Below are 11,498 nucleotides of genomic sequence, written 5' to 3'. Positions count from 1 at the left end.
ATTGAATCAAAAGGGAATAGACAAGAGGTATTGAAACTGTAATTTAGACACATAATGCGATGTTTGGCTCAATCCAGACAATAATAAAACTGATTTGGTTCCTCACAGAGTGATTTGAAGAAATTTCTCCGTGATATAATTGATCTCAAAAGAAATGGAATAATGAGAAAGGGGCAGTGAATATAATATGCTGGGTATCATTAGGGTGTTATTGATTGCACCATCCATTAAGACATACAGAACCCTTTAGGAGTACCCATGAGAAAACCTTCTCTACGATTCAGTACCAGAACTTATTCTTACTTTTATCTTACAGACACAATCATTCTTTCAACCGCTTATGTTTCTCTGTTTATTCTAGCTACGGGAAGGTCCAAGCTAAAGTTTTGACCTCCTCTTACAGAGGAAAGGGACTCCTATTCTTTCGTCCCCTCGTCTCTATTTGGCTTCACGTTATCACCTTCTTACTTCTTCTCTCCTAGCTCAGGTACATTTGGAAGTGAACTCAAATTTTCAATTTTTAAAAAAATGTGTGGAATAAAGTACAATATAAATAAACACACAGTTAAAGGGAGTCTTGTCATTTTTAAAAGGGAACCACTGTAATCCTTCAAAAGAGGCAAGTTTTTCCTTGGCCCTACTCTCAGTAGAATGTCTGGTGGTTTTACAAGCAAAGTTCATTAAACAATACAAAGGAAAAGATCTACCAAGACAATTTTATAGACGGTGGTGAGCTAGTTCCATGTAACAAGTTCTTGTCTCAATCTTCGATGAACCATTGAATGCATCCTTGCATTTAGGATACCACGCTTGCTTGAATTTCCTTCGGCCATACTAATTATGCATGTCTGGTCCTGTCTTGTTCCTGAGCCCACGATTTTGGAGGGCTGAGCCTTTGATCTCTTTTCTTCTCTATTTATGCTTACTTCCTTAGACTCCCATCTAGTCTTATGGCTATCACTACCATTGTTATGTTGGCAAGTCCCCAATTTGTCTTTTTGGCCTAGACCACTGTTCCAATTCAAGACTCACGTATCCAACTGACTGCTCAAAGTCTCCACTTGGATATGTGACAGGCATTGCAAATACAGTATTCCTTGTTTTTTTTTTTTTTTTATGTTGATTCATTTTTGAGAGACAGAGACAGAGCACAAGCAGGGGAGAGGCGGAGACAGAGGGAGACACAGAATCCAAAGCAGGCTCCAGGCTCTGAGCTGTCAGCATAGAGCCCCATGTGGAGCTCAAACTCACAAACCACAAAATCATGACCTGAGCCCAAGTCAGATGCTTAACCCGCTGAGCCACCCAGGTGCCCCTTCCATTGGTTTTTAATACCAATTTAATACTTTAATAAACCTCCACCCCAACAACGTCCAGCTCTCCTAATCTCTGTTGTTTTGCTCTTTTCTTTTTCATAGCACTTATCACATTCTAGCATACAATATTATCCACTCAATTATTTTTTTAATTTTTTAATGTTTATTATTTATTTTTGAGAGAGAGAGGCAGAGTGCGAGAGGGGGAGGGGCGGAGAGAGAGGGAGACAGAGAATCTGAAGCAGGCTCCAGGCATTGGGCTGTCAGCACAGAGCCCGATGCGGGGCTGGAACTCACAAACCATGAGATCGTGACCTGAGCTGAAGTTAGACACTTGACCAACTGAGCCGCCCAGACGCCCCTATCCACTCAATTATTATCTCTATTATTTTTCTTTTTCCCTTCCTCACTATAATTGAATATTTAGAAGGACAAAAATCTGTTTGGGGCTCTGACATGTGCCAGGCATCTACAACAGAACTAGGAAGATAGTAGGTGCTTGTTAAATATTTCCTGAATGAATGAATGACCTGAATATCAGGGAACAGTGGCAGAAAAATAGAATGGAAGGAATAGATGTGAAAGATACTGAAGAGAATGTGTTAACACTGATCAGTATGCATCTGAATGGATCTATGTGCGTGTATTAGTGACTGTTTTACATGCTACTGTTCCCCTTGATTAACACAGAAAATTAAAGCCTCTTCATTTGGGTCCACGATTCATATTTCAATCTGAGGATGTCTGACTCTTTTAATTATATTTATCCATGGCTTTAAAACAGGTAGCAACTCAAAAATAAAATTATGGCTTTTATTTCATGCAGAAAGTGAACTACCTGTGAATTCAAGTGATAACAAGACATTTCCCCCACACTGATTTTAGAGACTGAACATATATTTCAGTGTTTTTTTTTCTTTCATTACATATAATCATGCTCTAAGATCAAGAAGCTTATTCAGAAAGTTCCATAAACTGACCTTTATGGCTTTGTTTGTGTCCCTTAGAGGAGTAAATTGAAAAAAAATAAAGTAAAAAATCTTCTTGGGTTTGAATGGCCACGAAGGTCTCCTCATAGCTGTGGATTCCAGTTTGTCCTAAAGCATCAAATAAAGTGTATTTGGGGTGAGATCCCCTGTCTTTGCTGCCATTCACAGTGAGGTGACATTAATGGCTAAGCTAGTATGCTGTGATGAGTTGTAATACTAAAAACGTGTGTCTTAAAGATACACAGTAAGAATCCTTAGGGAAATTCTTTCACATTTTTATTTCCATCAGAGAGGGAAATAATTACAATAAAAGTCGAAGCAGATAAATCCAACTTACGAATGATAAATAAAAATTTTAAACCAGATATATAGGCCTAAGAATTGCTCATATAACTCCATAAGGGGACAGTTAGGATGTTCATGGCTTCTTGTTCGGCTACAGACTGTTGGATGTATGCTCAGTGTCCATTACAGGAAGAATGGATAAGAAAATGTGTGCCCAGCTTGGAATATCACACAGCAGTTAGCAAGCAGGTGTGGAGACATGAAATATGCATGAATATTTGAAGATAAAGTGCTAAGTGAGAAAAGAATCTGATGGAAGTATATAACACAACCCCGTTGATGATAAATGTGTAAACCAACAAACAATATATACATTTTTACAAGAGCACAACAAAAAGTTAAAATATTTGAAAACGGTTGCCTGGGGGGATGGGGTAAAAGTAGGAATGGAGAACCAAGAAAGTGTAAATCAAGACATGAGAGCAAAGATGACAGTATTTTGTGTGAACTGAAGAGAATGCTTTCCAGAACTCTCTCCCGTCCCCCATTCCTGGCCTCCCTCCTCTCTGCCAACTACACAGAAGTAGACAAAATACACCAAGAAGCAAAGCTTGAGTACACAGAGCGTGCTTATTTTTAAATTTACGTGGCAACGATTTTGGCCTATTCATAGATGGTTTATATATGCTTATTTCTATGTAAACCTTTGTGTTAATATTTCGTCAGTAACAAAGTTCACCTCTGCCTTCAAATTTAAACATTTAAAAAATACGACTCTGAAGCATCCATTTCTCTGAAGCAAAGAGTCTTGGGACAAGACCCACCTTCTCCGTTTTTGTTTTTTTGGTTTTTTGTTGTTTTGTCTGTTTGGTTGGTTGGGTTTTTTTCCGAGGCTGTTTTCCTGCCTCGAAACCTTGCTCAAGGCTCTCACCAGAATATTCCCTTGTAACAACACTCTTATCTGGCTGTTCTCCATCTTGTGAAGCACTATAGCTGACTGCAATGTTGGTTTGCTTCAGTGATTCCAATCACTTCAAACTGAAAAAGGCAAAGGATGTTGCCAGACATTAAAGGTTCACGCTCACTTTTTAGAATGAATTATGTTTATTACTAAGTTAACCGGTTTCTTCAAAATTATTTTAGCGTTACGCTTCTGATTTCTTTTTGAAAATTTCTAATATCCACTTTAGCATTGCTATCCCGTGTTTTCACCAGCTATGCTCCTAGTTAAAATACATCTTACTGCCCTCATGTAACAAGAAAAAGTCACTTCTGATATTTACGAGCCTCATGTGTAACATTTAGTTGGCATTCAAGGAGCAAAAAATGGATTCCTTTTATTAGGCCTTGAATAGAAAATAATCCAGCTTTAAACAATTGAGATAAAAATGATTCTGTTTAAACTGCTTGATGTTCTCTTTTGATTGTCTCGGAATTCAATAATAGATCCAATTTAGGTAAAATCTGGTTCGATATGTACTTCTCCAGAACATTTCTGGCAATAGAAGGTGCTTTGCTTAATTTATGGCTTGTAATTTTCATATCAATTCTTAGCCATCAATAATGTAACTTTGAACATCACAGTTGCTATTTTGTATAGCACACATACCCATATTCACATTTTTAAAATGTTTATATTTCAGAGAGGGTGGGAGGGGCAGAGGGAGAGGGAGACAGAGAATATGAAGCAGGCTCCAGGCTCTGAACTGTCAGCACAAAGTCTGACTCAGGGCTTGAACCCATGAACCATGAGATCATGACCTGAGCTGAAGTGGGACACTTAACCAACTGAGCCACCCAGGTGTCCGTGTAGATACCCACATTCAGATGTAAAGACTCAGAACTAACTTTGAGAGAATATAATATGAGGCAAGATATTTTTAATACTAAACTATAGATTTATGTTGACAAGTAAAGAGAAGAATATTTAGATACGGAATTTATCTGACAGTTTTTGCCAGTTTTAAAAGGTAGTCATCAACAGCAATTAGGTTATTCCGGTCAGAACTGTACTATTAATCACCCTAACAAGGGAGGTATATATCAAAACATTAGAAGATAATAGAATAAGTTGGGAATTATACTTAAATGTCAGGTAGATCATTGAAAAACAGCCAGTGTTTCTATTTTAAATTGTATGGCCTCAGGGATTTAGAAGTAAACTCAGAAAACTTTTGCTTACTGTATTTTCATTAAACAAGTTCTGTAGAACTAAGGTTTCCTATTTTTGTTAGTGATATATAGGTAAAAGACATGATAAACAACAAGAAGCAGAATTTTCTAGTACCACAAGTATGTTTTCTTAAATTCACACAGGAATATATTCTCTTAATCACAGTAAATAAGTTTACTTATTTATTTTGAGAGAGGGTGTGTGAGCAAGTGAAGAGGGGCAGAGAGAGAGAATCCCAAGCAGGCTCCGCACTGTCAGCACAGAGTCTGAATGGAGGCTCAAATTCATGAACTGTGAGACCACGACCTGGGCTGAAATCAAGACTCCAACCTTTAACCGACTGAGCCACCCAGGTGTCCCAAAACACTTCAGTTTTTTTTTAATTTATTTTGAGAGAGACAGAGAGAGAGAGAGCATGAACAGGGGAGGAGCATAAAAAGAGAGAGAGAGAGAGAGAATCCCAAGCAGACTTCACACTTTTAGTGCAGAGCGTGGCACAGGGCTCGAAATGGCGAACCATGAAATTATGAACTGAGTCAAAACCAAGAGTTGGCTGTTTAACCAATTGAGCCACCCAGGTGACCCCAAAACATTTCATTTTAAGTAACATAATTATTCCTCACAACACAGGGTATATGTGTGTGTGTGTGTGTGTGTGTATAATATGTATGTATATATTATATATTACATGTATATATAACATATATATGTTATATAATGTATATAATATATACATATGTATAATATATATATGTTATATACTTCATTTGTCTACACATGATGTTGATAATGGATTCACCAATTTGAACTTCAACATGCACATTATTAGATATCATCCCCTCTCATCAGCATTATAGAGTGGTATATATATATAATGCATCATCTGCCTGGATATTAAAAATTTATTGGGGCACCTGGGTGGCTCAGTCGGTTAAGCGTCCGACTTTGGCTCAGGTCACGATCTCGTGGTCTGTGGGTTCGAGCCCCGCATCGGGCTCTGGGCTGATGGCTCAGAGCCTGGAGCCTGCTTCCGATTCTGTGTCTCCCTCTCTCTCTGACCCTCCCCCATTCATGCTCTGTCTCTCTCTGTCTCAAAAATAAATAAACTTAAAAAAAAATTAAAAATAAATAAAAAAATAAATAAAAAGTTATTGTTGTATGGAACCAGAAAAGACCCCAAATAGCCAAAGCAATCTTGAAAAAGAAAGCCAAAACAGGAGGCATTGCAATCCCAGACTTCAAGCTATACTACAAAGCTGTAATCATCAAGACAGTATGGTACTGGCACAAGAATAGACACTCAGATCAGTGGAACCGAATAGAGAACCCAGAAATGGACCCACAAACATGGCCAACTCATCTTTGACAAAGCAGGAAAGAATATCCAATGGAATAAAGACAGTCTCTTCAGCAAGTGGTGCTGGGAAAACTGGACAGCGACATGCAGAACCCGGACCACTTTCTTACACCATACACAAAAATAAACTCCAAATGGATGAAAGACCTAAATGTAAGACAGGAAGCCATCAAAATCCTTGAGGAGAAAGCAGGCAAAAACCTCTTTGATCTTGGCTGCAGCGGCTTCTTACTCAACACATCTCGGAGGCAAGAGAAACAAAAGCAAAAATGAACTACTAGGACCTCATCAAAATAAAAAGCTTCTGCACAGCAAAGGAAACAATCAGCAGAACTAAAAGGCAACCCACAGAATGGGAGAAGATATTTGCAAACAATATATCAGATAAAGGGTTAGTATCCAAAATCTATCAAGAACTGATCAAACTCAACACCCAAAAGACAAATCATCCAGTGAAGAAATGGGCAAAAGACATGAATAGACACTTCTCCAAAGAAGACATCTGGATGGCCAACCGACACATAAAAAATGCTCCACATCACTCATCATCAGGGAAATACAAATCAAAACCACACAATAAGACACCACCTCACCCCTGTCAGAATGGCTAATGTTAACAACTCAGGCAGCAACAGATGTTGGCGAGGATGCGGAGAAACAGAATTTCTTTTGCATTGTTGGTGGAATGCAAGTTGGTGCAGCCACTCTGGAAAACAGTATAGAGCTTCCTCAAAAAATTAAAAATAGAACTATGCTATGACCCAGCAATTGCACGACTAGGTATTTATCCAAGGGATACAGGTGTGCTGTTTTGAAGGGACATGCACCCCAATGTTTATAGCAGCACTATCAACAATAGCCAAAGTATGGAAAAAGCCCAAATGTCCAACAAGGGATGAATGGATAAAGAAGAGGCAGTATGTGTATAGATATACATATATATATATATATATATATATATATATATACACACACATACACAGAATGGAGTATTACTCAGCAATCAAAAAGAATGAAATCTTACCATTTGCAACTACATGGATGGAACTGAAGGGTATTATGCTAAGCAAAATGAGTCAGTCAGATAAAGACAAATATCATATGACTTCACTCATATGAGGACTTTAAGATACAGAACAGATGAACATAAGGGAAGGGAAACAAAAATAATATAAAAACAGGGAGGGGGACAAAACATAAGAGACTTTTAAATATGGAAAACAAACAGAAGGTTACTGGAGGAGGTGTGGGAGGGGGGATGGGATAAGTGGGTGAGGGGCATTAAGGAATCTACTCCTGAAATCATTGTTGCACTATATGCTAATTTGGATGTAAATTTAAAAAAATAAAATTAAAAAAAAGAAGTTATTGTTATCTACAATAGGCTTACATGGAGAAAAAATAATATAATACAGAGACTCATTGAAATCTTATTGAGTAATTGCTTGCATAAATGCATGCAGGAGTGAAAAAAAGGCACATGCCACAGGAATGCTATATTTAGAGAATGACATTTTCCTAAAGTTTTTAAATTCTTCTAATGTATTTATTAAAGAAAGCCTACACCTATAATGCAAGGCATGTCTGAAGAATACTAAAATAATAACTTAATCCCCGTAATAACCCTGAGGTAGGTAATGTCCCTATTTCATGCATACAAACGGTGAGGCACAACCTCCTCAAAATCTACTGAGTTAGAATTCACGGCCAAACACTCTGGCTTCCAAGCCTGTGCTCTTGGTGACTATAATGTTGCCATACTGTATGAGATTTTATTTTGAAAATAAGATATGTCACGTCACCCAACACTTAATACAGTCTCTACAAAACCAGTACAAAATGCATGTTTATGACAAGGAACGCAATGGGTTTTTGAAAGTTTTATGACTCAAATAGAAAATGTTACTGGGTTTTCTACAAATGCAACGTGTTTTGAGGGCAGCATGGCCCCTCTTAAAGAGTTGAAAAATTCTCCCATTTCCCTCCACGTGAGACAACTAATGCAACAAAGATGAACCGATTTCAGTCTGCATGGTTAACCAAACGCTGCCCCAAATTCCTGAGCCCTGTTTATATCTCTACCGTACCACTGGTATATATACTGAGCATCTGCAACGCGATTTTACCCAAGATGACAGATTTCCCCTGATGGTACCAAGTACGGACGTCCAAAGAGAACCTTAGGGGAACCAGGGGAAGTGCAACACTTTTTATCATAAATGTAACAGAAAATGATGAGTTAAAGCCACTTCCATCCAACTGACAAACTTGTTTGTTAACCTAACATGTCTTTGGATTTGAAGAATCCATGTTGTTAACCTAACATGTCTTTGGATTTGTAAAAGAGTCAGAGGTGGCCACTTACTGTTTTGTTTTTTTTTTTAATTCTTTTAATGTTTGATTTATTTTTGAGAGAGAGATAGAGTGTGAATGGGGGAGGGGCAGAGAGAGGGGGAGACACAGATTCCGAAGCAGGCTCCAGGCTCTGAGCTGTCGGCACAAAGCTTGGGGTGGGGCTCAAACCCACGAACCCACGAGTTCATGACCTGAGCTGAAGTTGGACACTCAACTGACTGAGCGACCCAGGCGCCCCTACAATTTACTGTTTCTACCCATGCTCTTGAGTGGCTTGTGTAGCAAAAACTATGTGTTGTCCCCAGCAGCCGGGCCCACCCCATCCCGATCTTCCTTGATAAGGGAACTCTAGTTTTGTGGAGATGGCAACATGCTCAGGGAATGGGCACAGCTCCAGGGACCTAGTTGTGATTGGTCCCAGCTTATCACACAGTTCTCCCTGCCCCTCCTGGACCCCCATCAGTGAAGGGCTTGGCTATAGTCACCTTATCCCGGTTTCAGCAGTGAGGTATGAAGGAAAGCCTGCCAGGCCCGTCTGGGACAGAATTTCTTCCCTGGAAAAACAGAATATGAAGAGCCCTGATGCTACTGAGCATTAAATCAACCCTGGAACTATCTGTGTCTGAGCTTCTTTTCATGTGAAAATATAAGTCTCTATTACCAAAAACCGCATGTAGTATGGTATGTTATCATCCACAGCCAAAAGTACCCTAATTTGTATACCCTAGTGGACTTGTCTTCAACTCTCAAGGCCATTGTCATAAGTATGTACATGCTACTGTATCCTGACATTTACACCAGCACAATTTCTCCTGGTAGGTACCAGATTCTTTACTTTCTTTTGTACGTAAATTACATTGACTTTAATGAAAATATAATAATTACAACATAAAATGTATGCCAGAAAATTTTTGCTGTCTAAATTGTAATGATAACCACCATCACTAATTAGGATGGATTAAACTGTCCCTGGCAGCAAGAAATCTAGCAAATGTCTTGATTATGCACAAGTAGTCCAAAATAAGGTCATATTTTTTGTCAAGCACTTTCACAAATCCCTGCGAGCACACCGTTCTCCTTCTCTGAATTCTGAAGCATACTTACCACCTGCAGATATTGAGAACACTGACAGATAGCTTCTGGCAAAGAGGCAACTATTCTATAGCAATATGACACTGGGAAACATATACTGTGCCAAATAGCATTTTATATGGAAGAAAATACACTAAATTTTCACATTGCAGGTCAAGTTTATATACTTCATGATATCACATTTTGGGAAAAGCTTTCCTCTTCCTTTTTCTTTTATAATACCCTTGTAGCAACTTCAATCACAAATCCAAGTGGAAACTAAACGATATGCAGTGACAACCTTAAATGAGAAAATTGTTCCCTGGCTAGACCTCTTACTGAGTTTGCTAGGACTGTGTGCTTCAATTTGAAGAGACACCAAGGATCTGAGAAGATGTGCATGATACTATAATGGGTCCGTGTTTTAGAAACAAAATACCTGGAAGGAGAAGCAAGGTCATTCAAACATGAAAGAAATATTGTTAGGATGTATATCGGCAACAACAACAAAAACCTACTGTACATTAGAGTAGTAAGATCTAAATATTGTTTAGATTCCAAGCAGATGAAAGTATTTCCTAAAATCCATACATTTTAAAGAATGATGGGTTCCTGAAGGAGAAAACCATTCTGTCGGAACGAACAGACTCATTCTACTGGAAGGCAGTGACCAGGCAGGAGTGAGCAGATTCAAACCAGAACTTGACTGGAGCAAACATTTTACTGCATTAAATCTACCCTCTATCACTTCGGCATACAACTTCAGAGATTCAAAATACAATTCTCCAACAGAGACTTAATAGAAGCTGAAACACTAAGATTGAGCCCTTAGGCTTACACATTTATGTTACTGTCACCATAAGCCCCTCACATAGATACAATAACATTAAACATTCATTAAAATCTTTCTATCAACTGCCCACTTCTTCAAAAGGGATTTCATTTTTATCTTGAACAGATGGCAAACCTATCACAGAGTGTTCTTTATGACCAGAGCATAAACACTGATTAAATCATTCTGAAACCAATTAAAAACTCAACATTTACTTCAGGAAGACATATCTACAATAAGAGAATGAACATGAGCAAACATAGTCAATTTACTCACTCTAGCCCCATCCCCTGAGAAAAATCTGACTGAGGACAATGAGTTATAGGAGAAATAATCTACCTCAGGTTAGCTGTCCCATTGCTACCTGGGTACTCAATTAAAAGGGCAATTGGCCAGAGATGCTACAATTCCTTCATCAAATATGTTTTGGAGTTCCCCAGTGATGAGGCCATCAAGTACACAGACACACACACCAAAAATTAATTTTAAAATCTTCATTCCCATTACAGAAAAAAAATAAATAAATAGAACAGATGTTGCCAGAGCTCAAATCCGGGCTCAACTTACCTTGTAGCTACTTTAGCAAAAATCTTAAAACTTCAAAGTATGAGACACTATACATGACTACCTTACATTATTTCATTTAGTCTTTATAAAAAAGAGTCCACATGGTATTTATTATTATTTTTTTTTTTTTTTACAGAAAACCTTTGACGCTGGGTGGCTCAGTCCGTTAAACATCTGACTCTTGATTTCAGCTCGGGTCATGATCTCACTGCTCATGAGGCTGGGCTTCACATCAGCCTCCATGCTGACAGTTCGGAGTCTGCTTGCGATTCTCTCTCTGCCTCTCTCTCTGTCCCTCCCCCACTCATGTTCTCTCTCGGTCTCCAAGGAAATAAAATATTTTAAAAATCTTTTAACTTTTTAAACATTTAACAGACCTTGCATATTTTCCTGTGATTTTTCACAACGTAAAAATAAGGCTGTGTTCTCAAAAAGGCTTTTAAAACTATAGCACGTGCGAATTACAAATGACTAACAAAATCCCGCATTTTGGTACTGCATAGCTGGAAAGCAGGCCGGTGGTCAAGGGGGAGGTGTACCCAAATCGAAGGCA

This window comes from Lynx canadensis, chromosome B1 (genome assembly GCF_007474595.2).
Source record: "Lynx canadensis isolate LIC74 chromosome B1, mLynCan4.pri.v2, whole genome shotgun sequence".
Taxonomy (NCBI): domain Eukaryota; kingdom Metazoa; phylum Chordata; class Mammalia; order Carnivora; family Felidae; genus Lynx; species Lynx canadensis.
Note: the sequence above shows the minus strand (reverse complement) of the source record.